Consider the following 13,717-nt stretch of genomic DNA (forward strand, 5'->3'; position numbering starts at 1 on the left):
AAGAAGAGCGGCGCGTTTCGTCACAGGGTTATTTGGTAACCGTGATAGCGTTACGGAGATGTTTAATAAACTCAAGTGGCAGACTCTGCAAGAGAGGCGCTCTGCATCGCGGTGTAGCTTGCTCGCCAGGTTTCGAGAGGGTGCGTTTCTGGATGAGGTATCGAATATATTGATTCCCCCTACTTATACCTCCCGAGGAGATCACGAATGTAAAATTAGAGAGATTAGAGCGCGCACGGAGGCTTTCAGACAGTCGTTCTTCCCGCGAACCATATGCGACTGGAACAGGAAAGGGAGGTAATGACAGTGGCACGTAAAGTGCCGTCCGCCACACACCGTTGGGTGGCTTGCGGAGTATAAATGTAGATGTAGATGTAGATCGAAGACCAACTGCGAAAGGGTCATTGTGTGTTGATTTTTCCTCAGAACATCTGAGTTTGGACTTTTGGCAGATCAGGTTGCATCCATCATGCCGCAAATACACAGAATTTCTCACATTCGGCTGACCTTATCAGCTTAGATGCTTACCGCTTCTCCTGAACATCTTGATAGGCCATTTGTTCACAGTTTTGGTGGGACCCTCGACAAGTCGTTGAAGAGACAAGTAGTTAATGACCTGCTTTTGCAACTGAGCAAGTGTTTAAGGTGCTGCTCACCACGTTGAAAATCATGGTGAGACATTAACACCGAGAAATCTTTTATCGGAACGTCACGTGTGCAATTCTCGGAGTACGTTATTACGACTCATTGGATACTGCGCGGCCATGATATAATTGGGGCTACTTCTCATCTAACACTACCCAAGATAGCGGCAGGAAATGAGAAGCTTACAAGGTCTCATTAACTTCTAGAAATGATAAGTGTTTGTAGGGATGTTAGCATCACCACTCCTCTTTGAGCAAACAGGATGGAATACACCACTTGCATGGAATGAAGCTACAGAGAAGGAGTTCCAGGTTCTAAAGATAGCATTAGTTACAATTCCAGGATCTAACACTTGAATTTGGCATGGTCACAGACAGTGTCAAAAAGATTTGGGTGTGGATATTTTTCAAGAATATGGGAGAACGGGAAGACTGAGAAGAACTATAGCATTCCATAGCTAAGTTCTGTGGAAATGTGAAAGGAACTATTCAGTAACTCAGTTAAGGCGACTGGTAGTTGTCTGGACTTTTCGGAATTCCGTTACTTCATGTTTGGGGAAAGACAATGATATACACTGGCCATGATATACACTGGCCATGATATACACTGGCAGATCCTACTCATAACTAAACTAAAGCCGTGACGATTGGCAATATGGGCCTGATACACCCAGGAGTTCGATTTTGCAGCCATCTACGAGCCTGGGTCGCCGGATATTGTGGCAAATGCGTTGCCACGACTTCCTATTGAGCTAACAAAAGGCATAAATGAAGATATTGAGGAAAACCAGTTCAGTCTGTTTTGTCTCAAGAAGGTGGCATTTAAAACTTTCATCGCTACATCTTTGAAAGACATTGCCAAGGAGCAAGATAAGGACCTGACGTATCTAGAAGCGCAAGTGGAAAGACGGAAGTCCAGTGAGCTTTATGCTATATATCTTATTTAGGAACGGAATTTGTTTTTATCAAAGGGGTATAGACGAGTCACTGTGGCTGCTTTGCTTACCCGAAGAAATTATCAGTAAGACCATATGGCATGCATCTGAGCAACTCATGGTTCAGGCCTAGGGAAAGTTTCCTGAAACTGAAAACGCTGCTCCATTTTGTCAACATGTAACAGTGGAGAAGGATTGTTTTACCTTTCTGCAAAAAGTATCACAAGGCGAAACTTTCATCTTAGTTAGTGAGAATATTAGCAGCATATTTCTTTGATAATTTGAACTACTGTTTTATATAAATGATGTAGAATGTGTCACTTTACAGGATATGAACACATGAGTAGCGTTAACATTAATTAACAAATCATATTTTAGTGCTACCCATGATACTATACTTACAAACAAGGCTTCATTTACTCAATACCATTTTTCAAGTATATATTTGTCAATGGAGAAAATGGGGTTGTTAAGGAGATATGACCTTCTAATTACATTTAAATATTGCATACTAAGTGGTTAACTGGGCTTTATTGGCATGTTTTTAATACTTAACCTTTTTTACAAATTAATTAAATTAATTATATCAGGCAAACAGCAAATAGAATCAGATAATATTATATACACATTTATTCAGTTCAAAAAATTGTAGTTAATATTCTGTGTTGTGCATCAAATGTGAGATTCTCCTTTTCATACATAACTATGTAGAAGATTGAGTCCTTTAGTATTTTATTGATGAATGTTGTACATTGTGTCACAGCATTTCTCTGAGCTGTAATAGTATTCCTTTTGAAAGTCATGTTAATCACATAGATAGCACAGTTCATTGCATAACTAATGGGCTTATATGTATATTGCCCTTCAACCATGTAACTCATTTAAAATCATGAAATGGATCATATGCCTCCAGATAACTATTTGGTGGATATAAACGAAGTATTTTTGGGGAAAAATTTCATTCCTTCCATTTTAATATAAATATAAATTTTTAAGTTCATCATATAATGAAGAATCAATGAAGTCATTATTCTTTTTGTTAGTTTGAAACACAACAAAAATAAAATAAGGCGTCACAAACTCTACTGAATTATTGTAATTCGTGATATTTAGCTCAAAACTTTTCTTTCCATTTGATCTTGCTACCTCACCTCTTTGCAGCTCATAGGAAAATGTTAGCATTTTATGGTTTTTCGGTATATTTTCTCATTGTTCAAGCTTATGATTTGGTTCATGTTTAACAATAGATACAGGAATTTCCATAGAGACTACTAAAATTTCACCTTCTTTTGGAAGTGCATCTTTCACTTCAGCTCAAGCACTGTTGTAGTCAGGCCATCTAAGAAGAGCATCTCTAGTGCTGGAATTCTAAATGAAAATTATAGTAAGATACCTTTCCCATTAAATTTGTTTATAAACCTTAAGGGCTACAATCAAGCATAGTCAATGGACAGAACACTTAGCTTTCCTTACCCTTTACTGTACCATTATTAAGTATATGTCTTTGTAAATTTATTTACCTTTAAGAGATGAAGTCATATACAAGAAAACTAATGATGAAATGAAAGAATATTCTAGACTTAATATTGTTACCTTTCTTTATGGTTATAAAATCCAATAGCTTTGACACATAATTATCTGTTAATTATTTATTAGATTTTGCATCATAAGTTCAATAATCTCTACTATCAGCTTCAATAATACTGAAGCTCATGTACAACTGAGCATGATTAGGATGAAGCCATCCATCTCCTACATTTATGTTAATTTCTGTATCCTTGTTAGGAATATTTAGATTATTTTTTGATTTCTCATTCACAGGCAATGAACAGAACTGATATCTCTCTATTTTCTTCATTATTTATTAAATATAAAAATGTATTAAACTATTAATAAAATAACAGTAGCAGCAGAAGTCAGTCAAATTATTACTTTAATCAGTTACAGTTACTACAAATTCCAGTACAGTATTAACAATTGGAATATATGCAGGATAATGTGGTTCAGGAATTATGCTGAAATTAAGCAGTAATATTACAGTCTAGATAAAAATGATCACTATCTTTGATAAACATTTAATCAGCTAGATTAATTTTTACATTCATTAATTTGAATGGAATAAATTTAGGAACACCATCAGCAACAGTTTTTTATCAGCTTCAGTAACTTTCTTACAAAGTCCAAGCACACTGTCTTTTACATGCATGTATGAATTAGCATAACTCTCAGTAATAATTCTGGTTTAATTCGAATATTAGGCTTTTTCAAATGAATAAATTTTCCCTAGCTTTTCAGATTATATTGGAAAACAGAACTTTTAATTTTTTGTCCATCAGATATAATTTTTGTTTTTTGTGTAATATTTGTTCTTATAATTGTTGTATAAAAACTGACTTGTGCAATATTGTTTAAAATCTTCTTGCAAAAGTACAATCAAGTTTTTTAAGAACAGATGAGTTTCCAGTCAATTCAGATTGGCAATTCATTTAATATTAACAAAAATTTTACTTAATTTATTGAAAACAGACTGGGAACCAGAAATAATAATTCCAGAGAAGTAATCAAAAAATTAACACAGTTAGCTTTTATCTAGTTCTGTTCATTGTAATAAAACAGGTCCAAGTGGCTATGGGAAACAACATTAATGAATGATAGTTATATTCTAGTAAGTGGATGTGTGAATTTGAATAAGACAAATCACTTGTATGTCTATCAAAACACTTAGATTAACAAAAATATCGAAAATTTTTAAAAATGTTTAAAAAGTTCGTAAAAATAGTATTACTATGTTTATTGAAAATAATGATGAATCTATATCACTAGGTCAATACCTCGATAATCTGCTTGTAGTATTCAATAATTTAATTTATAAAAATCAAGTTGTAGCTAAGGAATACTTTACTAGAGGAGTACATAAAAGAATAGGTAGATTTTATCTAACCCAGATAAATACAAAAACTTGAAATCAATTAATAAGTGGTGATCAAAATATGTTAAATAATTCTTAAACCACATAAATTCAACTCACTTAAAATTCATTGTGTTAAAGATATATTTAATAAATTCGGGATTGGTCTGTTTGGATTTTATACACTAGATATGACAAGGAAACTTAGTGAAAGGAAATACAGATATACAATAAAAGATTTCCTTATTACATGAGTTCTTTAAAAGTACAAACTGTACATCTATTACAGCACAGTGCTGTTATTTTATATGAACATATAAATGAATTTAAAGAAGCTCTTGACTATAGAATAAAATATGAAAATGTAGAAAAAGTTGGTGAACATTATACTAGTTGTTAATGGGCTAGTACAGAAACCAGTTGTGGGCCAGATTCCTGTGGTTGTTATTATTTTGATGAATGTAAAATCAGTATGCATCACATGATTAATTTCTATAAATCCATACATAAAAATATATTTCATAAATGTTTTAGAAATATGAGCTGGAGGTTGTAAAAAAAGTGAAGTGATATAAAATATGAAGATTTGAAAGAAGGATTCGTGTTTTGGTGAAAAAAAGAACAGAATAGAATGAATATAAGAAAAGAATTTCAACCTGTTACTGAATAAGTAAAAGAAAGAAACGAAGGTTTAGGTAATAATGTACAAAAGCTTAGTGAAGAAAGTAGAAAAAACAAATTGTTTCTTTTGCTCATCATCACCAAGAAGAACTTGGAAATATACCACAAATTAAAGACTACAATAGTCCTCAATGTGACTGTACACTAAGTGAGCTAGAAATATAAGATTTCTTTACAAAATATGTCAAGAGTTTGCCATAGAAAAAGGTAGCTCAAGGTCAGGATTCTGTCAAAAATATAAAACTGTGTGATGACAGAAATAAGGTAAATAAAATGATGTTAAAGTGTGTCACCCATAGGGAAGAAAGTTTTTGAGGTAGACATGTTGCGACCTTTGAGTACATTGGCAATAGACCGGTAACATTTGATGAATTATCAATGGAAATGAATATGGAGGTACAGACCCACTAATGGTTCTGTTAACTGAAAAACCCATTATTTGATATGATATGGATGAAATATTTGATGGTGATCAATGGTGTTCATTTATCAAATCGTGCAAATGTATTATGCAGGATGATTCACTAACTAACCAAGAATAACTCGAAAGGTATGATAGGAGCTGAAACGTTTGTCAGACAAAAATTGCGTGGGACAGCGAAAGCCATATTACGACATTGGTTTTTTGTTGCTAGGTGAGGTCGCTTCAGGGATATGAAGGTCAAATTTGTTTATTTAACTAGGATGCTATACTTTGTTACTTATTTTCTGATAGTGGCTGTCAAAAAGAATCCAATTATGTTTAACAGTGGGGTCTTTGAAGGTCAATGAAGGTCACAATGGTTGCATGAACGTCCATTTAAAGAAAGTGTTCGAATTGATGACCATTGGTGTCAATGCAGTGCTGCAATCTTCTTGTTAAGGATTGAGTAGTATTCCTTATCACATCGACACATATCGAAGCACATGCTCCGACTATTCTCTCTCACATATCTTTAGGTGTAGTTGGAACGCCTTTATAAACTATGTCTGTTACGAATCCCTACAAGAAAAAAATCTAGAGGGGTTAAGTCAGGTGAACGAGCTGGCCACGACATATCTTCACTGCTTCCAATCCAACGATTTCGAAATTGTTTCTGCAACTTATTTCGCCATCACCTAAAATTGTGCCATACACCCATCGTGTTGATACTGTATTCTATTCCTTGTTCCTAATGGTATTTCCTCCAATAACAAACCTAATGTTTCTATCAGGAATGTGGTGTACTTCCTACCATTAAGATGTCCTTCGACGAAATAGGGGTCTATAATTCTGTCCTCCAGAGTCCCACACCATACATTCACTAACCGTGGTTTCTAGTGTGCAACTTGCTGCAACCAACATGGATTTTCAGTTGCTCAGTAATGCATGTTATGCAAATTAACTTTTTCATGGTTTGTGAAAGTGGCCTTGTCAGTAAATAAAATCATATTAATAAATGTGTCATACCTCTGAATCTGAACCACAGGAGAATTCAATGTCCAGACTAATAAGTGTGTCATACCTCTGAATCTGAACCATCAGTAGAATTCAATGTGATGCATACAGTCAGTGCCTGTTAATTCTGGGTGAAGACTGATACGTTGCAAAAAATGGTTCAAATGGCTCTGAGCACTATGGGACTTAACATCTGTGGTTATCAGTCCCCTAGAACGTAGAACTACTTCAACCTAACTAACCTAAGGACATCACACACATCCATGCCCAAGGCAGGATTCGAACCTGCGACTGTAGTGGTCACGCGGTTTCAGACTGAAGCGCCTAGAAGCGCACGGCCACACCGGCCGACACTGATATGCTAAGGATATTTATAGTGATGCAGAAGACTAACAACACTATTCTGGTTCATGCCAGATTCCCTTGCTATTTGATGCGAACTATAACACAATGGCAAGAGTATCAACTTCCTTTTCCTTGTTAGTAACTTTGCTATGCCAGGTATGTTTTCAATGTGTTAATGATCCAATTATTCTCAATTTATCATACACATATGTAAATGAACGATATGCAAGGTGACTATGTTGAGGATACCTTCAGCATATTATTCTCCAGGTCTCATTGAATTTCGTTGGCATTTTCCATAAATGAGATGCATATCGACTTGTTCTTCAAAGGAATACATCATTCACATTCGCTTGATTCAACCATACTAGGCTTCCCATTCCTATTAGTGTTGTATTGAGAAACTATCGAATGGTGTTTACATGTCAATAGCACGTTAAATGGATAGGCCATATTCGGCGCAAATTTACTATTTGCACGATAGACGAGAGAGAATTGTCAGAGCATGTGCTTCAATAAGTGCCGATGTGATAAAGAATACCACTCAGTCTATGTTAACAAGATTGCAGCATTGCACTGATATCCATGGTCATCACTTCGACATCTTTTGTAAATATACATTCAAGCCACCTTTGTGACCTTTCTTGACCTTCAAAGACCTTACTGTTACACATCATTGGTAACACACTATAGCATCCCATTTAAAAAACAAAATTTACATACATATCTCTGATGTGACCACACCTAGCAATATAAAAACTAACATCATATTATAGCCTACTTTGTCCCATACAACACTGGCTCCACAAACTTTTCAGCTCCTATCATACTTTTGGACTTCTCATAGGTAGCAGTAATTATTGACTCACCCCATACAATTCAACCTAATATAAAGCAACTAAAAGCTGACGCATAAGAGCTAGGAGTTAAACAATATTGTAAACTGGGAAAGGAAACACTTACTCCATTTCCTAATTGTAGTTTTGAAAATTTGTGTTTGGAGGAATTATATAAACTGTATTCAACATGAACCGAAAAATATAATAATGAAATTGGTGATGGTATAAGAAATATTCATCTATGAAATAATAGAGAACCCATAGAATATGTGTCAGGGCATCTCCCACCAACTCAAGATTTCATGAAAAATTTGAAGATATATTTGATTGGGAATTTTTATTAATACTATGCCAAATTTTCTGAAGATTTTGTTAGAGAAATTTAAGACAAAATTAACTGGTATACTTTATTGCAGACACGAAATTTATCACAAGATCTTGACAGAATTTAAAGACAGATTATATTGTGCTCCCATGTCATGTCAAAACTTTAAAAAGTAATAGGAAAATTTAAGATATATAAGATTGGAGTATTATACCAAATTAAAAAAAAAAAAAACCTGTAGATGTTATGAGACAATTTTAAGATAAAACTGAATGGGATAGTACATCAAATAAAGAAAAAATTGTCTGTAGTTCTAAACAGAGGATTTCGAAGTAGAATGAATTGGAATAAAATATCACATCGCAGACTGACTACAAATACCTCAAGAAATTTTCCAAATAAACTAGATATGTCTTATATATTCAGTAACAGATTATTATACGTAAAATCTAGAGGAGAATCTAAGAGTGAAGTAGATGGGAATAACATATCGACATATCAAGAATTATCCAAAGACTTACTGTAAGAAATCCAAGATAAATTAAATTGAAAATATTTGTTAGTTGATTATGAATTATCTGCAAACTTTACACAAGAATTCAAAGATTAATTAGATTCGGATGAATGGCATAGAATCGAAAAATATCTCAAGATCTTCTGACAGAATTTCAAGATAAAATCAGTATTGTGTATAACATACACGAAAATTATCTGAAGATTTTATAATGGAATTTAAAGATAAAGTTCTGTGGAAAAATATTTTAATTTGTGAAAAGTTGTCTGAATCATACATTCAAAGAGTAATAACATCTAATGAAATATTATTAACACTTAAGAAGATTGTTCTACTGTTAAAGTCAAGATTATCAGTTTAAAAAAACTTGTGAGTTAACAAGCACGGCGATCTCATTTAAATATATGGCCAAAAGAGTCAGCCTACTGGAATTGTGAAACGAACCATGTCATCCATTGCATGTGCCACAAAGGGTAGAGATTCACCATGAGATGGGGAAACTCACAGTCATCTATTGTCTATTGAGGTCTAAGTGTTGTAGCGTGCGAGTGAGAGAGATGAGAACCTAAGTCATAGCAAAACCCTGTATAAGGCGTGTGTACCAGGGATATGAAGCAGTGTTAAATATGGCGGATATAAGATTGGACATAGAGGGAAACATTTGTGGAAACTATTTAATTCTGCAGTAATTCAGGGAATGAAGCCACAGTAATTTTAATGTGCCACCTTCTTTAAATTTTCATTGTGATTCCAGTAGAACTTTAATATTGTTCGTATCTATAATAGTTTAGGATTTACTGTTAAAGTGAAACTAACATGTTTTCTAAGAAAGGGACTGAATGCCAAAATCTGAACCTTTGGGTTGATCTTAACGAAAGACATTTCATATATAAGTGCATCTTTTAAGTTTCAAATGTTGTAAATATTAATGCTGTAACTTAATTTGTTTAAAAGACATAGTAAATTTAAATTATCAGTATTATCAGTTAAGCATCAGATCAGCATTTCCTCCACACAAAACACATTTAACAATGACACCTTGTCACCTTATTGATTCATAGAATATTTGTTGTAAAGTTTAGTGTATAACAGTTACTTTTGTTCTTTATTTAATTATCAGAAAGCACATAGGTGGAAGGCTACTGGCTGTGGTCTTCAAAGCTAAGGAGGAAGGTATATTGGTTTTATGTAAGAGAATTAAACGTTTATTATGTAATTGGTATTATTGTTACCTTATTATAATATGAAAGTGGTCAAACTTTGATTAATTAAATATGTTAAAATGTATAATAATGAAGAGAAACCTGTAACCAATCAGATGGACAGCTTCAGGGAAGGGAACTGCCCTAATCAGTTGAGTGATGACATTCAGTAAGTGGGAAAAGCGGTCAGGACACACAGAGGGACAGTGCTGGTGCGGATGCGAAAGTGGACTTTTGGGCTGGAGACACCAAAGGGTACAGTTTGGACTGAGATGGGAAAGTGGGCACTCGGTCTTAAGGCAGCTATGAAGAGAAACGACTTAGAAAATTTCGCATTGTGTGGTATCGTGTGACTTAATATCTGAGCAGTGAGCAGCCGCACGCCTAGTGTGAACTCATGCAATTAACAAAGTGGAGTGTGGACTTGTATTTTGCAATGAGATTGTGAATGCTCGAACTGTGTCAAATGGTAATAGTGGAAGGTAACAGTAATTCTAAATACAACCACTTTCACTATTAGTTTTCTTTCTGAATAAACATTATTCCTACTGTGTGGGCTACATCATTTACGGGTCATTAATTTAGTTCCTGAGATTATTGTTACTGTTATTATATTTTACATTAACTTTGTTTCATACAATTTCGCAAACTTACCGTCAGCCAGACAATTTAACCAAAGGGTCACACATGTCTAATTTAGAGCCTGTAATGTGACATGTGTGGTTCACCTCTACACGAGTTTGTAGCAAGATATTTCGATGAAGGGGAACTGCATGTGAGCCCAAATATATTAAGGATGTTTGCTCGCAAACTACATGTAATCACACATATCATAAAGAATGTATTAAAATGGTTAGCAGATCCTGATCATTCTGCTTATCCAATGTGTAGAAATGACGTTAAAAATTATAACTGATGATGAAATACTATTACACTGACGAGTTTTCATATGTATAGTTGTCCAAAATATTAAATAAATTGAGCCAACAAGCAGTTCTTAAAGTTTCTTTCACTCTTTGGTATGAATTTACTGATTGAAGGTATAGTCATATCATTTCTCCAAAATTAGGGATTCCCTCTTCAATTCCACATAACTTCCTTCATAAATTTTGTTAATTGTGCTTTAATGACATAATAATTATATTCAAAATTTGTGTCAAATAATTTTAAATGAAAAAGTTGCTCTTAAGTTCTGATCAATTGTTTGCAAAACAGCATGAGGCAATATGCTATCTGTTTCTTTGTTTCTCTCTTTTATAGTTACCATAATATTATCAACAATACCATTTAATATTTCTATATATTCATCCTTAATTTAGTTTGTAAGTGAGTTATTTGAACTCAATACAACTCTTTAATTTTATTTCCTTCATGTTTATGACTTGGTGGTAAAATTTCTTCATTACTCCAAACTTGACCATATTCTGCTAATCACATTTTTTATTTCATGATTGATAAATATTTGGCAGGTTCATCAATATAATATTCGTGTGAATGCAAATGAAACCAAATCTTTACACATATCTTGCATTTTTCCCTAACATGATCTGATATTGCCTTTTTTGTGTTTGTAAATTCTAGAAGCTTAGCCACATCTTTAGCTTTTAACTAAGGTTTATTCTGTTCATCAGTAGTCACAAGCAGTTGCTTACTGTTATATGTGAACTTGTTGTTGATGCGGTCTGTTTGACTCAAATTAATAGTTATTATTTTTATTACAGATATTATTTATATACTAATTTATAAACATGTTTCTTTCATAATGTCGCCTGCAGTTCCAATATATTTATTTCTCCTCATTTCTTTTAAAATATTTTTATGCATTAAATTGATGACAGCATAAATATCAAAATTTTGCTCATCAGGATTAAAGCGAAAGAATTTACAAGATATTTGCTCTTTTATGTATTATGTTTCCATCATTTTGACCATTTCGATCACATTCAATTGTTGTTCCATATTCTGTAAAATATAAATCAATTCTGTACTTCCCCATACAAAATTGTGTGTCAAAGTTTTCAGTTTTAAATCAGTTGATGATGGTACTAACACATTCCTCTTCCTTTGTTCATGAAACTAAATTTAGCTTTAAATAAAACTCACTAATGAGTTTTTTATTGCTTTTCTTTCAGAATCATTGTTTTTGTTCTAATGAAGTTATGCCTATTTTTTTTAACGAGCATGCTGAGAGGACATACGTATTTATCTATATATGAGATATTTTTCAGTTCATTAAGTTTTCCAACCTTCTTCATGTAATTTCTATTGTAGCTTCTCGAATATTTCTGTATTCCATTATTTCAGCCAAATCTTTAGTTTTAAACCATGGACTATTCCTTTCATCAGTAATATAAATGCTGCCTTCTCTTTGAATAAAAAGTTGCTGTTGATGAGGTGGATGACTGACTCCATTTAATAACAATAATTTTTGTTAGAGATATATATTTTTTAATTTTATAATATCTTATCTCTATATAAATAAAGTTATTTCTGTAGTTGCTGTTTCTGAAAATAGTAGTTCCCCATGAACAGAGTAAATTAATTAATATTTTATGATTACTTTTATATTCAGGATCATAAAAAATTTACCCACATGTGTGACATTGTATATGGAGAAGCAATAGTGATATTTCAGGACATAAATGGTCTTGAAATAAATGGTGAGTTAAGTGAAGAAACTCTAATTTTTATGAGTAACAGTAAATGTACTGTAAAAGATATAAATACTGGCTATAGAACTGCTATGTGTAGTGGAATAAGAAAAATGTATGATAGTATTATAAAGGTGCAACTGAAAAAGTATTACAAGTGAGAAATGTAGCATATTGTCAATGATGTCCCAAGGATCTAACTAGAAATGATGTTGTGTTAGGTATTTCATGGTTTCAACAGTGATTAATTACTCATAGATGTGCATGATGAACAATTGTGCCATTTCGAAATAGATGGGAATTCACCAAAAGATAAAATAAATTTATTTGAATACTTGGTTCTTCAGATCGGTCATACATCACATTTATAACACAGATGTTCATAGAGCAATAATTTAGCCATACTGTAATGGTTCACATTTAGAATTATCTCAAGATGATATCTATGGTATTCAATGTTTGTATGGTAAACAATATCAGCATCATTATACCAACCCATACTGAAAGGAATTCCTGTTGTTTCATCTGAAAAAATTGAACCTTTATGTCAGACCTAATTGGTTAAAAATTTTATCACAAGATGTATAAAAAAAATAGACAGAACATATCAAAGACAAGATCAAAAATAGTTTTATTTGTTGAAAATAAGTATATTTGGTTAATTGGTGTACATTAATAATTATTACTAGGATATTGTAAGCCAATAACTAGTATGAGATTACATCAAGATTTTAAAATAAATGGTGTACCAACACCATATTCAGGAGGAACGTTTTTATTTGTTAGTGAACGTTTCCTTATGGTGATAGATAAATATATAAATATGAAGGACGAGGTGTTACAACTAGAAAGTTTCCATGAGAGCCAACTGGAATAAATTCTACATTTCTTCAAGGTTATTACAATCTATGAAAGTAATGGATTCACAGAGAAGATAGTTAGAACTGGTGCAGCTGATTTATCTATATTTGGTATTGATTGCAATAAGATATCAGCATTTGTTCCCTGAGATAGTAAATACACTAATAATACACAGCAAAATTAGAGCTTTTATTTCTTCTTAATAATTTTTTGTGTATAATTGGAGCAGGTTCAATCTAAAGTGCATTCATACTTTAGAACTAAGAACCCAGCTGATACTTATACTTCAGAGAAATATACAAGAGATGGTTACAGGATAGTATGCACACAAAGTATAAATGACTATGATATAATGGCATCCGTCCATCCTTGAGGGATGATGGTGTAACATGCTT

This window comes from Schistocerca americana, chromosome 3, assembly GCF_021461395.2.
Source record: "Schistocerca americana isolate TAMUIC-IGC-003095 chromosome 3, iqSchAmer2.1, whole genome shotgun sequence".
Taxonomy (NCBI): Eukaryota; Metazoa; Arthropoda; class Insecta; order Orthoptera; family Acrididae; genus Schistocerca; species Schistocerca americana.